Source organism: Pongo pygmaeus, chromosome 1 (assembly GCF_028885625.2).
Source record: "Pongo pygmaeus isolate AG05252 chromosome 1, NHGRI_mPonPyg2-v2.0_pri, whole genome shotgun sequence".
In the NCBI taxonomy this organism is placed as follows: Eukaryota; Metazoa; Chordata; class Mammalia; order Primates; family Hominidae; genus Pongo; species Pongo pygmaeus.
The window spans coordinates 85,200,132-85,218,229 of record NC_072373.2 but is presented as its reverse complement, the minus strand read 5'-3'; the positions used below and the strand labels follow the sequence as shown (position 1 = coordinate 85,218,229).

Genomic DNA, 18,098 nt, shown 5'->3' with positions numbered 1-18,098 from the left:
GAAATTTCTTCAAGAAGATGAGAGAACAGAATTTCAAAACCTCCTAAAGATGTGAGTGAAGTCATAAAATCGTAGACATTTTACAGCTTAAAGGATCTCAGAAATCACCACCTTCTCTTTTCTTTTCTTAAAGTTTTATTTTAGGTTTAGGGGTACATGTGAAAATTTGTTACATAGGTAAACACGTGTCATGGGGGTTTGTTGTACATATTATTTCATCACCCAGGTATTAAGCTCAGTACCCAATAGTTATCTTTTCTGCTCCTTTCCCTTTTCCCACCACCCTCCCACCTTTTCCTTATCTATGAAAAAATCATGTTCCAAAAAGAATAATTGACTTGCCCAAGGCCAGGGCTATAGGGCTAGTTACGAGCAGTGCTGGGTCTGCCTATAGATCCCTCACTTCGTGCATCCACAGGGTAGAAGAAAGTACTTTTTTCCTTCATTGTGATGCTTCCCTGTTATTATCATCCTTATTTTTATTATTGACACATACTGAAAAAAATTTATGACTGACAGTGTTTTGAGATATTAAAATTATAGTTAAACACATTCATCTGGAACACCATCAAAAGCTGAAACAGGAATTTTTACATACTCTTTATTTTGCTTTTATGAGGAAGAGGTAAATGACATGTAAACAAGTTGCTATTAGAAACTTACCCAAAAAAGAAGCTTTTAAGATATGTCATTTCTTGATGAATCTGGTCAATACAGTTTCTCCCTATTTGAAAACTGAAATAATAAACCTTTACATTTCCATAATTCTTTGCCACTTAGAGCTCTTCTTTTCCTTTCTTTTTTTTTTTTTTTTTGAGACAGGATCTCACTCTGTCACCTAGGCTGGAGTGCAGTGGCATTATCACAGCTCCCTACAGTCTTGAACTCCTGGGTTCAAGCAATCCTTCCACCTCAGCCTCTCAAGTAGCTGGGACAGGTGCACGCCACCATGCCCAGCTGAGTTTTAAATTTTTTGTAGATGTGGGGTCTCGCCATGTTGCCCAGGCAGAGCTTTTCAAAACATCATCTGAAACTCCGCATTGACAAATTAGGTTATAATGATTACCTGGAATCACCTCAAATGACTTTTGTTTTTGTTTTTGCTTTAATAGGAGAAAAGACATACAAACTTATTTAACGTGCACACACAGGAACCTTCAGAATAAAGACCCAAGCCAACAATAAGGTACAGAATCTTATATTCCATCTTGAGGTTATAGAAAAAAATGTGAGCTCAGAGTACAGCCCAAAACTGGTTATGTTGGTAAATCAGGTTTAGTGGCAAGACAGGTTATGAGAGGGAGAAAGGAAGAGGCCGATCTAGCAAAGGTAGCCTTGTTATATGGATGAGGCCTCATAGAGAGAAGTGCTCCGAGAGTGTAGACAGTAAATATCTTTTCAGACCTTTAAAGGTGTCAGTCTCAGTTAATCTCCCCTAGATCCAGGAATTGCCTAGAAAGGGAAGGCCTGGCTGCATTAATGAGGATTCTCTACTGCTACAAATTTCTCTCACCTCAGTCTGCTGGCCATGCAGCAGCCATTTCAAAATGACTTTTGAATAGTCCAAAGAAGATAGAATTTTGTTCTGTATAATTTAGTGTTAAGTGTTTAGAAATAGTCCTCTCACTTGTAATATTGGCAGATGGAAATTCTCAGCTGACTAGTATGTTCCAATAACTGAAGTACTTCACTTTCCCAGCCATTTTGGATATTGGATTGCCATTCCAATGTGCTTCCAATGGGCAGATGCTGTTGGCTAAAACAAAGCTCATAAATCCTTTTGTATTAGTCAGAGTTCTCTAGAAAAAGAAACCCAATAGGAGATATAGATACAGATAGATATGTAAATATATAGATATAGATAAAAATATTGGTGATAAAATACGGGCTCACATGATTATGGAGGCTGAGAAGTCCCACAATCTGTCATTGGCAAGGTTCAGGCCCAGGAAAGCTGGTGATGTAGTTTGAAGACCTGAAAACCAGAGAGCCAGTGGCTGCAGATTCCAGTTCAGGTCTAAAAGCCTGAGAACCAGGAGTCCTAAAGGCAGGAGAAGATGGATGTCCCAGCTCAAGCAATCAGGCAGAGAGCAAGTTCATCCTTCCTTCATCCCTTTGTTCTGTTCAGACCCTCAACAGATTGAATGATGCTTTTCCACACCGGGGAGAGACAACTGTTTTACTCAGTCCACCAATTCAAATTCTAATCTCTTCTGGAAGCATCCTCACACACATACCCAGAAGTCATGTTTAAATAGCTATCTGGGCATCCTGGATCCATTCAAGTAGATACATAAAACTAACTGTCACAATTTTTTTTCTATAGTAGGTATCAAAAAACCTTAAATTACATTCTAGAAATTTATCTTAGAAAAATACTAAACAAGTATGAAAAGCTGCTTTACAATTATATTCAATGTGGCATTTCGTATAATTGTCAGCATTAAGGAATAACCTCCATGTCTAATAAAAGGGGAATGGGCCCAAAGATATTATATAGTGACAAAATGGAATTCTATACAGTCAATAAAATGGTGATATAGAAGACAATTTAACAACATCTGAAGGTGTTAATGCCATTTTCTTTAGTGAAAGAGTAAGGTGTCAGGGTGTGTAGTAAAATCACACTTTTGTTTTAAAAAGTTATGTATCTTTAAGTTTGTGTGTACAAGAAAGAATATTGCTGAGATATGGATATTTTTGGCTTGCTTCCCCTAAGAATCTATTTGTATGAGTTGTTAAGACTGATATTCATGAGATCTTTATGTTTTTTGGCTCAAGAAAGAGAAAGACATATTGGGGATGAAGATAGCCAAAGTGATGGAGGGAAAAGGCAGTGGGAATGATTTCAATGGCATGGACTCTGTTTCAAAACCCAGCCAGAGTCAGGTTTTGAGTCTCAAGTGAGAGAGAAGTTAGGGAGAAAAGCTGAAGAACTATGTTGGTAAAAGTCTGCTAGCCTCTGGGCACCAACTATGCCACTTCAGAATCTAAGGAACAACATGGGCCTTAGATTTAAGAGAGAGTCACTGGTCAGCCTCTCTCCACCCTCCCACTCATTTCAGGCTGGCACCAGCACAGGGTAGCTGTGCCCACCAAAAGAGCCATCTCATGGAGAATAGCAGCAGCATGGATGGCAAGCAGGCTGGAGCAGGAAAGAGTTGTGTTCCCAAGCATATATGAGACTCCACGATCCTGCAAGACATGCCCCGAGGGACAGCTGAAATCCACAGGGAGCAAGTCAGGGCTGGGATCTGTCACAATGTGTATAGTAATCTAATGTAGGTCTTTCAACCTTGGCACTTGTTGACATTTTTGAGTGGCCAATTCTTTGTCATTGAGGGCTATCCCATGCATTGTAGGAAGATTAGTAGCATTTCTGGCTTCTACCCACTAGATGACAGTAGTCCCAACTCATTTAGTTGTGACAACCGAAAAATGTCTCCAGATATTGTCAAATGTTCCCTGGGGTCAAAATCTCCCAAGGCAGAGAAGCACTGATATAATGGAATCACAACTACAATGACAGGTTAGTGAAAATTGGTGCATGATAACGGCTAACATTTAATGAGTCTTTGTAGTGTTCTGAGCTTTATGTTTTTAACTCATTTAATGCTTACAATAACTTCATGAGGTGGGTTCTATACTTATCTTCATTTTAAAGATGCAGAAATGAAAGCACAGAGAAGTTAAGTAACTCACCCAAGCTTACACAGCTGATAGGTGGCAGAGCAAGAATACGACCCCATGCAATCTCGCTATGGAGACCTTTCACTTAAGAAATGCAATAATATATTAACAATTACGGACCTTCTATGTGATTGCCGTTGTTCTTTGTAGGTTTTTATTTTTGTATTTTTCTAATTTTTTCCAGTAAAAGAAGTCACCTTAATAATAATAATAAAAAAAGCATTATTTAGCAAGTAATTTACTAAGAGCCAGTGTTGCAGGACACCTGTATGAGCCCGCTTGCATGGTGAGTATATCCCAGCAAGGAGCTCCATTGGGTGTCCTTGTGCACAATCCCAAGAAAAGACCAAGATGGCCAACATAATTTTACACTTGGACCGAAAAACAACAGTATAAAAGACAGACTTGGCAGGGTGTGTATTTGCCATGGTTTGCTGAGTTCAATCTTCATATCGTCTCTCCTAACTATGCAGTGAAGGAATTCGTAGTCGTCCACGCTCCATGGCTCACCACCCACAGGCACTCACCTGAAAGCAGGCAGAAGACAGCCTCTCACCTTCAGCAGCAATGGGCTCCTCTCTGCGTGGTTGCTGATGCTGTTCCTGGGTGGAGGGGCTGGTAGTGTGTGGGTGAATAGGCATGGAGACTGAGGCTCTGGGAAACAAAGGGCTGAGCCCACAGGCTTGGACTGAATCTTGCCCATTTGTCAAGTGCTGGCTATGGGAGGCACTCAGGGTGATGATTCCTGCCAAGGCTGGGGCTGGCAGCTGAGCGCTTTGCAGAGCCTGCCTGTCAGTCACTGCTTACGCTCATCCCTTAATGGCTCTTCCCTTGTCATTTGCCTGGTGTCGCTTTTATCTTAAGTGAATTTAACAATGGTGAAAGGTGCCAGTCTGAGATCCCCAGAGAGGAGCTTCGCCGGAAGAGCAGTTAGAATGAAAGTTACCTCCATCAAATTGCCTCCGCTGCCCCATCTCAGGAATAAGTAACCCCACGGCTGCAGGGGTACCCCGGAGGCCTGGCCGAGCCAGCCAAGCTCTTCCCACAGCTCAGCAGGCAGCCTTAAGGGAAGCCAGCTGCATGCAGGTCTGCAAAACTGGAGACATCTTGCAATTGCTTTTTTCTTAATTTCCACACCCAGAAGTATTTCAGGAGGAATTTAATCTCTATGTTTCTGGTTCATTTACACTTAACTTGTCACAGGATTCTTTCCAAAGAGCCATTTGGTGCCCAAGAGGACTTGTGAGCTTTTTAAACATATATCCATCTTTAAAAAAAAATCTTGAACTAACCAGGTTCAAAGCAATGTCTGAGCCACACATGAATAAGAGATGGTTTTAAATTTCAAATCCAGTTAAATTCCTAAGAGTGGTTTTGTGAGGCAGCCCATCTCACAAATCAATCAATGGCAGGTGAAAGCAAGTATCAGTTTACTGTCCCTGGGTTGGGAGTTGAAGTTAGGGTGTGAGATGGGTGAGCAGGAGAAGTAAGAATAGAAGAAGCCAGAAAATAGACTAGCCGAAGGCATAGTAACTCCAGTTACCACTTCCTACCTCTTACTATATACTAGGTACTATGCTAAGTTCTTACAACACTGTAGCAATTTTCAGATTACCAAGAAACTTTCCCTGTTTTATACATGAATAAACTTAAGTTTAGAAGTTAAGTAAGTTACTTAGTTCATGCAGCTAGTAACTGATGTATCCAGACTGAATTCAGCTCCTTCTGAATGCAAATCAGCAACATTGAAATGAGTGGGGAAAATGGAGGAAAGAAGCAGCAGCTCAGCCAGTTCTGGGTTCAACCCTTTGCCACCGCCCTAATAGGGTTCTATAATGCCAGAGCCTCTTTTTCTGTTTCCATCCTCATCACTTCAGAAAGCATGGTGGGATGGAGGGCGAGTCTGGCTGATTCCAAGACATCTCATTGTGCAGACTACAGTTGCTCCATTTGAAGAGCTTGCTTTCATTGCAATTGCTGGACATCACCTCCTATTCACCTAGCAAATTAAGCTTGAGGTACAGCTAGGAAGAACTGAGCTCTGGCTTCTTGACCTTTGAGTGAAGCCTGACTTAACTTCTGAAGGAAACTGGAGGCAAATGATTTCCTAGGCACTGAGGTCAGTTATTTCTATGGACCTTGTATTTATTCATATTTATTTATTTTTTGTTTATTTATTTTTTTGAGACAGAGTCTCACTCTGTCACCCAGGCTGGAGTGCAGCGGTGTGATCTCCACTCACTGCAGCCTCCACCTCCCAAGTTCGAGCAATTCTCCTGCCTCAGCCTTTGGAGGAGTAGCTGGGATTACAAGTGTGAGCCACCACACCCAGCTAATTTTTTTTAAATATTTTTAGTAGAGACGAGGTTTCACCATGTTGGCCAGGCTGGTCTCGAACTCCTGACCTCAAGAGATCTGCCCACCTCAGCCTCCCAAAATGTTGGCATTACAGGCATGAGCTATGACGCCCAGCCAATTTTTAAGACAAAATTTATTTGTATGTTCTGAAGATTTAAAAAAGAAACAAGGGTGTGTGTGTGTCTGTGTGTGTGTGTGTAAGTTATCTGTGAGAACAGAGGACAGTTTTCTGCTCTACCAGGACTAAGTTTGCTTATCACAGTTGAACAACAGTTTATTTGAGGCCTTACTTCCCTTGCTATGTAGTTCATGAAGTGCTGAGGACCTCTGATGGTAGGACTGTTGTATTTGATATTATGTATGCCACACGGAGACACAAACCATCAGATGCATTTATTTTGGTTGTTTTTTTATCTGGCACCACTGCCTTCTGTGCAGTTTATAAACATGAGCATAGATCTCTCCAAGGGTGAAGGCCACTTGCAGGCTGCCCAGTGCTTATTTCTCATCTATTTAAATATGCATGGACACTGTGCTCACCCTTTTCTTTAATTAAGGGCTTTCCATTGAATTAGTAAGTGTAGAACTCCCAAAAGAGAGGATGAAAAGTGATCATATGAAAGCAAACCAGTGCGTAGGATCTGAGAGGACCTTGGCCACAAGGCCTGCCACTCTAGAAGGAAGCATCTCATAGGTCCATGCCTGAGCAAAGAGAAGCTTGAGGTGATGAGAGAATGTGAAATGAAGCCCAAGACAGGGGCTTTCCCTGGGTCTCCAAGGTTTATAAATACTTCTGGATGCAAAGGCATGGAAGATGACATACCTCTATCCACGCTCAGGAGATGATGTTGGTAACAGATGTAAAAAGGATTGGAGAACTATAAGGAGAGGGGGAAATGCCAGTTTCAAGAGGTAGCACCTCCCTGAAACACCTGGGATAGCTGAGTCCAGACTTGATTGGTCTCCTTCTACTGTCAGCTCCTCTGGCATCCATGGTTGACCCCATACAAGGCAGTACTTCACCACAATCAGGTTAATATTGACTTTTCCTGCTTCATGTAACCCTGTGTTTCCACACATCATCCCTTTCTCAAAACCTCCAAAGGTTTCCCCTTACCTGCACAATGAGCTCCAAACTCATTTCCTCAGCCTCAAAACTCTTTGCCACTTTTACTTTCAATATGTCCTCAACAATGGGCACAATGAACGCTTTACCCTGTTAAACCTGATCCATTTGTCACTTAGGGGACCCTCTGTCCCAGTTTTCCCAGAACACAGGATTGTTGATGTTAGAACCAGGAAGTCCAAGGCAAACTTGGATGAGGAGGTTGCCTATCTAAGCCACCCCTGGATGAGCACATTTGAATTGCTCTGCTTCCATACCTCTCATGCTTCTCCCCAGCTTAGAATGCCACCCAGTATTTTCTCTACCTGTTAGAATTTATTCATCTGCTAAGGTCCACATCAAATTCTATCTTCTGGGGGAAGCTTTTGCAGATCTCCCACTGTGACAATCCATTTCTCTTTCCTTGGAGATCCCAGTAGCTCTGGTTGTCTGGGGGACTGTAAGAGGAAGGAATTGAGTAGAGTGGTTGGAAACATGAATTTAGGAGGTAGATAGGTGTGAGTCTGAAATGTGACTGTGACCATTGCTGATTGAATGCAAGTCATTTAGCCTCTCTGTGCCTGGGTTTTCTCGTGGTTAATTGTGGTGGGACATGTAATTATAATACCTAGCTTTCTGGGAGGTTGTGAAGATGAAATGAAATCATATATATAGCACCTGCCTCATGTGGTATATTGATATATATAATGTTACTATTCTTTGGTTCCTTTATTCAGTGAATATTTGTTGAGTGCCTTATATATGCTGGGCCCTGTTCCATGAAACTGAATCAAACAGATTTTTTTAAAAATGCCCTCAAGGAGCTTAGATACTAGTGGGGAGTGGGGGAGACATAAATGTAAACTACAAACTGTGGCAGATGGTGATAAATGCTAGAAAAATAAAGCAGCAAAAGGGAGATAGTGAAGGTTTTATATAAGGTAGAGAGAGAGAGCCTTAAGCAAAGACCTAACAAATGTGAGGGGTTGAGCCATGTAGATATCTTGAGCAAACAGACTTCCAGGTAGAAGGGACAACAAGCACAAGGTACTGAGGAAGACTGTGCTGGAGATTTTCGGATAATATGACTGGAGCAGAAGGAAAAAGAAATGTGGTAGGGAATGAAATCAGAGGTAGCAGGAAGGGCAGACCATGGAGGACTGTGGAGGTAACCAAAGTACTGTGGCTTATTCCTTGCACAAGAAAGCATGACCCTGAAAGTGTTTTGGACAGAGAAATCCCATTTTCTGACTTCTCATTTTAAGAGGCGTTCTTGCGTTGGGTTGAGGATAGACTATAATTGTGGGTAAAGGCAGAAACAGGAAGACCTGTCAGGAGACTGTTGTTGTAAAACTGGGTGAGAGAGGAAGATGACTTAGGCAAGGGTGCAAGAAGGAAGGTTATGAGAGTGGTTAGATTTTGGCTCTTTTGGGGGGTAAATCTTGGCTTTTTTTGGAGGTAGATTCAACAGGACTTACTAACAGAGAGTAGCCTGACTCCACTCAGGAATGACTCAAAGGCTTCTCTAAAGAAGGATAGTGTCACTTGTCAACTGAGATGAAGACTGGGGATGTGCAGGCCGGAAAAGAGTTTAGCTTTGGAGATGTTACATGTGTGATTTCTTTTAAACATCCATGTGGAGTTGTTGAACCATGTTAACCAGGCAAATCTTCCTTTAAAAAAATAAATCTCAGGCTTATTTAGTAGTTCAAGAGGAGGGTAGAGATTAGTGGGGGATAACTAAAGCCCTTCCCTGAGACCTCCCCTAGGTACTACCACTACTCAACCAAAAGCTCAGATTCACCATCTTATACTTTTTTTCTGAATCTCCCTCAGTTCTTAGAACAGGACTGGGCACAATAAATTTCTGATTTGTATTGTCTAGTCACAACAGAAACTGCAGAGCAGGAACTTTGGGTTTCAGGAGCTCTTTTAAAACAGAACCTTTGTGCTTCTAAGGCCTTTTCATAAAAGAACACTGCCCTCCACGTGAAAGCTTTCTGAAGGCACCCAGCATATTCCATAGTCCTGCGTGAACCTTAATGAACACTCAGGTAGGCAATGCTTGGTGGCAGAAAACTTCACTCTTCCAGGTTCCCCAGAAACAAGAGAATAAAAGGCAGAAGATGAATGGCCTTTGCCTCTGAAACAGCTGCTACTGCTCCCGCATCTGCATGGCCAGTTGATTTAGAGATTTGTGAAGAGAGCCTCTGAGACCCTCACTCCTGCCAAGTGAATTGCCAGGAGCATCCCATGGCAGGAGTTATCATTCTACTCCAGGTGCTGCAGGACAAATGCCCTGGAGTTGGAAGATTAAATACCCTTGCTCCTAGAGGAAGCTGCAGGCACGACCTGGGCACAGTTGTGAAGATGAAGGTTATCTTGCCCTGAATAGCCAGCAACTTGGAGCTAAGTCAGTAACACTCATCAAAGACTAATTCCAGAGGGAGGTACCTAGGACTTGCTGTTGCTGAAAGACTGATAATATTGCTAACTGTCCCTCATTTATGTCAATGAGGTGGAGGTGGGCACCATGGAATAGTTGCTCCAAACAATATATAATCCAGAAACCAAAACCATTTCCCTTAATTGTGAATGATATACTGATCTTTTTGCCTTGTTCAGGCCACACTTTGCAGATATTCCAGGTACCAACTGATTTGCCATAGTCCCATTCCCCTCCCACTCCTCCACTTCCAAAATAAATGTTCTAGAAAAATATTTCTATGATCAAACAAATTTGGCAAATTCTGGGTTAACAAACTGTAATAGGTTTCTTTGTGCAGGATTTCTCAAAGCTTTAACATGAAAATACACACTGAAACTTTCCAAAGGGAAAGAACATGTGCAGTAATATTTGAGCAGAAGGACCTGTTTACCAGAAGCATCTAGTAAGGCAAGTGTTCCCCTAATCACACTTTGGGAAATGCTTCCTTAGGCTAGCATGAAAATGGTTTTCATTCTCTGAGACTAAGTGATGCTTGGGGAAAGGGCCCAGGAGCATGCTGAGGACTGGATTTTTCAAGTGCCAGGAGATTTAAAAAGAAAGGAAAAGGCAGGGAGAACTAATCGGTCCAGGAGCATGAGGGGCCCGTCGATTCTCCTGCCTGGCCTTTACTGACTCACTAGCTTCTGGCTGAGGGATCTGGCTCTATGAGAAGGGCTTTACCTTCAGAAGTTACAAACAGGCATTTGCTTTAAGACCTGGATGGCACTATGTAGTGTTAAAGGAAGGAAAAACTGAATGAAGACCAAAAAATTTCACCCAAGGCTACTTTTAAGAGGGAGGGCCTATCAAAATTTACATACTCAAAAGGCTTCTCTTAAAACACAACCCTCAGACCACAATCCTTGCTGCAAAATTTTGGCCAACATTTTCATGTAATGAGAAAATCAGAGAAGTTAATAGGAAGTATGGGGGGTTTCAATCTAACCTACTCTATCCATCATTTCCTCTGCAATATATGGAAAAACCATCCTGTTGCTATTTGAACATCTCCACTGGTTGGAGGTCTCACCACCTCCTAAAGCAGCTTGGTCCATTGTCAGACAGCTCTAAGTGCATGGATCTAGTACAGTAAACTTTACTCCTGACTAACATGATCCCAAATTTCCAGCATTCTCAGTGCTTGCTGCTTTGAGCATGGTATGCGCTAGCCTCTGCCAGTGAGTAATGCAGAGCCTAAAATAAAGCAACAATAAGTCAGATAGACTAAGAAAATGAACAGAAGGAAACATACAAGTAAAACAGCCAAAAAACAGCAGTCTTCACATTTTGTACTATTTAGGGAAAAGCAAATCCATGAAGGTGCCTTTTCGGTTAAAGAGGAAGGTTGTTTTGCAGGGAAGAACAAGAGGATGTATGTGAAAGTGTTTTGAAGAACTCACTGGTCATACACCTAAGTGTAAGGTATTTATTAGGGGATTAACATTGGGAGCTATCACAAGGCAGGGAGAATAGGAAGGGGAGAAAGGGTCTGATTGCTAAGAGGCTAGTAGGAATGAGAGGAAAGCAGTGGAAGGCAGGAGCGTGAAAGATCCGGAGGAATCACACGCAGAGGAAGCAGGTCAGTAGATGGTTATGTGTCCTCCTGAAAAATCAGTTTCTACTTATGAAAATACTACCTTGGTCACCACACACCCTCAGCTATGTCGCCTAACTCAGAAATCTGGGCGTCATCCTTAACCTCTTCTTTTTCTTCATCCCACTCTTCCTGCCAACCTGTTGTCAACTGTGGAAGCCGTCTCTCTTAAACTCAAGGAAGCTGTATGATGTGTTCACAGACAGTAGGTGCGGCGCCCATTATCTTTTAATTAAGATGAACTAAGAGCCTTTTAACATGCAAAGCAATGACAGGCAAAAAACTTCCCTGTGAAGATCTCACTGTATCACTGGGCACCATTTACCCAATCAAGGGGAGATGTACTTCTGGACAAACGAGGCGTTAAGACTCAGTTTCTGGATCAGTGACAACACCAGAATGAACTAAAAGCCAGGAATGCCCTTTGCTGGAAGGATTCACTGCCTCCCTGCATCTCTGAATAGACAGCTGCCTTCCTCAAGACGTGTTATTTACCCTTGGACTCAATTGCTCCTGGACACCATGATGAAGCCACCGGGCATGGCAAATATCACCTGACTCCAGCCTCAGACTCAGCTGAGGACGTCCTGAATCTTCACTCACACTGGGGTCCTTTATGGTGCTTAAAACGAGAAGATAAGGGGATGTCCTGAAAGAAGAGCTGAGTGATGTGCATATGAAGCGGCAGGGGTCTGGTGAGTGTGTGTGTGTATGCACACATGTGTGTATATGTCTATGCATGTGCACAGGGGAAAGACAGGTTAAGCTGCGGTTTCACATCTTCTCCAGCTGCCTCCATCTGGAAAACTGGAAGATTCTCTGACTCTAATTCACAGAATTTTCTGGCGGGTGGATTGATTATAGTACTTAGAGATACTAATGATTTACAGGGACTGGGAGGTCTCCCGATTTGCCTTCAGGCCTTCAATGACCTTTGACAGCTTTCTGTCTCCATCCATGGTCTGTCAGCCCAGAACCCATCACACCCAGCCAAGCCCAGTGTCATTTCCTGGCTGGAGCAGCTTCCTTAACTTACAGGACTCTGGACCTTGCCTGCATCTACCAGTCTCCCTTAGTTGACCTCTCTGAATTCAGTATCTGCCTACCTTATTGGATATGTCCATTCTAGGGATGTCAATATCATATGTCTACTTTCACGTGTAAACCAACATGTGGAACCTGTGGTTAACAGTAAAATGCCACTCAACGGCATTAAAGATGTGTACTTTATGAAACCCTGTCTAGGAGAAAAAAGTGATAACTCAGCAAGCAGTTTGCTTCATACTAGAATCCTTCCAAGTGTCTTTCCCTTCACAGTTCAAATCTTGCCCCTTAAATCACCAGTGTACTTCCTCTTGGGTCCTCAAACTCTGGATGCCAGCCCTTCCTAGCCAGTCCTGTTCTGAGGTGCTGTATATGCCCATGGGACGATGAATACTTAAAACTTTAAATTTGGAAGTCACCTATTTTTGGCTACCTAAAAGCTCCCATGCAGACATTTACCTGGAATTGTGCAGTTTTCATCTGCCTTTACACGCTTAAGTGGATCTTAATTTTAGGTGTGAGTGAGGCATTTGAGACTAGGGGGTCTGGTTTTTAGAAGGGCCTATAAGACTGATGATTCATGGTGCATTCAACACTCATGGGGTGGGGAGAATGTGGTGTGAAGTAGGCATGAGCTGTGGAATCAGGCCTGGGTCGCAATCTGGATTCTGACACAAGGAGCCTTAATCTCTCTGAACTTTTTGAATGAAGTTGATCATTGTGAAAATTGAGTGAAATAATGTGTATAAAGCGCCCGGTACATTACATACATACAACAGGTGCTCAATAATGGCAACTTTTGATTATGATTTATGAGGACCCCTCAGATGTAAGGTGTTAGATGTTGTAACACCTATAAAGATTTATTCCACATTTGGGTGCAACATCCAGGCTCTCTCTTTTTTTTTTAAGAGCGCAAATCCATGTTTATTTATTGACTTTTCCTTAGTTTAAATCTTTGAGGGGTACAACATCGCTCGGATTCTGTGTCCAATAGCCTTAGCAGGAAGATTGCTTTGGAATTTGGCACGTTTTCAGAGTTACCTTTCCCCAGATTACTCTGGTTTTGTTTAGTTTGCCGCCAGGAGTCACTTTGTTGTTCTTTGCTTTGTATATGTAAGCGCATCTCTAGTTCAAAGATAATTCTGTTTAATCTCTGGCATAACCACCTTCGACTTTAAGAAGAGCTGTGTGCTCCCTTTGGTTCCGGAGGCCCTGCTCATAGCCAGTAAAAATGGCCTTGGACCACAGCCTTCCAGACATATTTCCTTTTAGAAGTCCTGTTCCCTGCAGGCCTCCACAGGAGCCAAGATGGCGGGAAGAGAAAAACAACATCCACGCTCTTACTTACCATGTCAATGCTTCAGCCCTGGCTAATTCCAGAATCACCTGGGGCCTTTTTTCTAATTACAGACTTCTGATACTACAGGTGTCCTTCGGTATCCCGGGGGAATTGGTTCCAGGACTCCCTCGGATACCAAAATCCTCAGATGTTCAAGGTCCTCATATAAGATGGCTTAGTATTTACACATAACCTATATACATTCTCCTATATACTTTAAATCATCTCCAGACTACTTATAATACCTAATACTATGTAAATGCTATAAATAGTTGTTATACTATACTTTTTAAATTTTCTATTATTTTTTGTTCTATTGCGATTTTCCTTGTTTTCAAAATTTTTTCATTCAAAATCAGTTGAATCTGTGCATGTAAAGCCCATGAATATGGAGGATAGACTACACTTTAAAAAATTCTGATTTAGCAATTTGGGGCGGGACCTGGGAATCTGTATTTTGTAAAAGCTGTGGGAATGACTCTAATGATCAAACAGAGGTTGGAAAGAACTGATTTAGAGCCAAGTGTATCTGGTCACTAAATCGGCAATTCTTAAGGGCATGGTAATAACAAAGTTGCTGATGCAGTGGTTGATGAAGATTTTTTTTCCCAAATAAACACATTGAGCATCCCCCTTCAGCCAACCAGGGTATAGTAGAACCGGAGGGGAGGATGTGTATATATTTTTTTAAAGTTTGTAGGTAGTTTTGCTATATCTCCTCTTCTCCATTTTTATTGGAAACCCTTCTACAGGACGGTCTTGGAGCTCAACCCCAGTGGGATGTCAGCATTCATATTCTCTGGCACCATCCTTGTGCCTTGTGACTGTGATTTTATAATTCCACATTCATAACTTGAATTCAATTTAAGACAATGCCAAAAGGACCTCCCAGAAAGCAATATGATGCTGGGAGAAGAAGCCACTCAGGGCAGATTTGCCCCAGAAACTGATTCATGAGATGTTGCAAGTCAATGACAATCAGAACTAGGGGGTAAAAGGCACTGGTCATTTTGCAATTCCCAGCACTAAAACAAATACCTAGTTGTTGATTGGTTTTCAAGTCCTGGAGATAAATTTCCTCCAAAGAATGAGAAGTTAGGCAAATGGGTAATTTCATGTTGAAATCTAGGAGTAAAGGCTGCAGAGTGTCCCTTGGGAGTACCCAGCTGCAAGATAATAACCCCAAGGGGCAGAAGGCAGGTGCAGCCTCTCCACCAAGTGACAGACCAGCTGGGAGGTGCATCCACTTACTTTTCACAGCAGCTATCCTGGATCTGAGAGAGGCTTGGAAGCTGGAAATAGGTGCTAGCCAGAGGTGTGTTTACCGGAGGCCGGGGGTGGCAGGGAAGAAGAAAAGAGGGAGATTGAAGACAAGTGTGCATGCTGATTTGAGAAATTAGCAAAGACTGCAGATCTTCAGGAACCTGGACAGTCTAAACATGGGAGATGACTATAGAAGCAATATTTATATGAAAAGATGCTCCATGAGAATGTCAGCCCCATGACAGCAAGAGCTTTATCTTGTTCAGGCCGTCAATTCTTACCAAAATGATGCATCTTGTTCAAGTCAGATATAAAAAATAAAGCACATTGCTTCTGTATTATCAGGGAAGAAAAAGCAAAGGGGGAAAAGCCACTATTTAACAGATACCTGTTCTGTATCTAATATTTTAATACCTTGGTTCCCAAACTTTGTTGCACATTTCAATCACCTAGAAAGATTTTAAAACTCTCAATGCCCTATACCAGTTAATCCACAATAACTGGGGTTGAGAGCCAAGCATCGGCATTTTCTAGAAGATCCTCTGGTGTTTCCAATCTGCAGCAAAGCATGAAAACAACTGGCTTCACACATTGTTCTTTTAATCTAAAAAATAATCCTGTGAGACAGACCTCATAAAGTTAGCCCCGTTTTACATATGAAGAAGGATGATAAGAGGATAATCACTTGTCCAAGATCAACCAACAATTACGACCCTAAGTTTGGTTAGCTTTAAAATTTAAGTACAACACTTATCCAGTGGCTATACTCTTTTCATAGCACATACAACTGCTCAAATTGTCATAATAAAATGCCAGTTTAAACAACAGAAATTAATTTTCTTGTGGTTCTGGAGGCTGAAAGTCCTAGGTGAAGGCCCAGCAGGATGGGTTTCTGGTGGGGGCTCTCTTCCTAGATTGTAGATGCTCACCTTCCTGCTCTGTCTTCATAAGGTAGGGGCAGGGGAAGAAGGAGGGGGAAGACAAGGAGCAGGGGGAGGAGAAGACAAGGCATTAGCTCTCTGATGTCTTTTTCTTTTTCTTTCTTTCTTTTCTTTCTTTTTTTCTTTTTTTTTTTTTAACAGAGTCTTGCTGTCACCCAGGCTGGAGCGCAATGGCATGATCTTGGCTCACTGCAATCTCCGCTTCCCAGGTTCAAGCAATTCTCCTGCCTCAGCCTCCTGAGTAGCTGGGATCACAGGAGCCTGCCACCATGCCTGGCTAGTTTTTGTATTCTTAGTAGAGAAGGGATTTCACCATTTTGGCCAGGCTGGTCTCAAACTTCTGACCTCAAGTGATCCACCCACCTCGGCCTCCCAAAGTGCTGAGATTGCAGGTGTGAGCCACCGCACCTGGCCTGGTGTCTCTTCTTATCAGGATATCAATATCAGATCAGGGCCCTACTTTATGACCTTATTTAACCTTAATTATCTCCTTAAAATCTCAATCTCCAAATATAGTCATACTGGGGCTTAGGGCTTCAGCTCATGAATTTGGAAGAGGCACAATTCAGTCCACGGCGCGCAGTAGTTTGGTATCATACTTACCATTCAGTAGATAATCCATCATTATTCTTTATTTATAGGAAGCATATTCATCACCTAAAAGTAAATGTCAGTTTTTGTGAGATGTCCTCCAACTCACTGAAGAAAGAACAAGAAGCCATAAACTAAAATCTCTAGTATCATGAATTGAGGCTTAGATACTAGAATGTATTTCCTGAACAAGATTGTTCAGCATATTTAAACAAAAACATCTAGTAATTGTTTCTGCCTCTGCTTCTTTAAGGAGCAAGTGAAATTTCAGGTGAAATCTGAATCACACTTTTGTGAACCAAGATATTCCGGGAAGGATGGCAGATCTGAACTTAAGGAGCACTTTCTCTCATGCAGGCTGTTCTGAGGATGAGGAAGTACTACTACTGATGCTCAGAGAGAAACATGCCTCGCTGGTCTAATTCTTGTGGCACAGGCACTTTGCTGGTCCAATTCTATGGGGCACGGGCACTTTTCAGGGCATTCAGCATTTGCCGAACCTCCACTTACACTTTATCCAAGATGGAGGACAATTTCTAACTCTTCGTTTACTTCTATTTTTATTCAAAGATAAGACCCTCACAGCAGAAAGGAATTACAGCCCAAGTTAGCTGTGGAAGTGGTAGGAAAAGACCTCAGCTCTTTGCAGGAGTCCTAGTGCCTAGGTGCAGATGAAAGGACTTTGTTCTCATCTTGTTAGTAAATAGACAGCTTTCAGACAGGACTAAAGAGCTGAGATCTTTGAGAAACCATATCAAATATGAGACAAGAAAAGTAAAAGCCTATGAAAGCTACTCAGAAAGAGAAAATGATTAAAACTGGAAACTACATACTAATAAAATAGATGTGTATTGTTTAGGAAAATTCTCAAATAGAAAATTAACAAATAATGAGTATTCATAAAAGAAAGGAGTAATCTCAAGGATTAGCATAGATTTACTTTGAACAATTTATACACCCCTAATGCATGTCCTTATTTTGCTATGATTATTAGACTGACATATCAGGAAAATGCCACAAGTCTATTTCAGCAAGATATTTGACAGTATTTTAAATGGTATCCTTATGAACAAGATAAAGAAGTGTGAGCTGGCTGGAAATTCAGTTATATGAATTTATTGGAAAACTCATAAAAATTCACATTTTAGACTGATATTAGCAATGGGAAAATTTTAAAATAATAATTATCTTATTAATTATTTTTAATAATTATAGTATTAATGATAACAAATATTTATCTACTGACAGTGTTTTACATGTACTTTTACTTTTTAAAAAAACTCATGGTCATTAAGTCTCATTGGTGAACAATGCAGTCTTGTTAAATATTTTTGGCAATTATTTGGTGAATATCATGCAAACAGTTTGGGGTGTCAGAAAACTGGGGGACAACACTATGTTGGATTATTTAAAACAGAGATATTGGAAAAAATTTTAAGTGATTTTCAAACTTTGCTGATAGCATCAGAAACTTTTTCTTTAGAACATTTTTGAAAGACAGATAGTTGTAAGCATATAAAAGGAAAGTTCTTTGGACTCTAGAAGCATCAAATGAGTCTCACTCAGGAGCAATGTCTGTGTTAAAGGCCTACATACATGGTAACTTGAATGTGAATATAACACAAGGAAGTTTGCAGAAATCAACTCCTGCCCTCAAGGAACAGATGACCTAGAACTAATAA

The 18,098-nt window shown here is 41.5% G+C and overlaps 1 pseudogene; it reads right to left on the bottom strand.

The window, feature by feature from the left end:
- Positions 1–13,229: 13,229 nt before the first annotated feature.
- On the bottom strand, positions 13,230–13,591 carry LOC129013039 (large ribosomal subunit protein eL33-like; annotated as a pseudogene).
- Between the last annotated feature and the right edge of the window lie 4,507 nt (positions 13,592–18,098).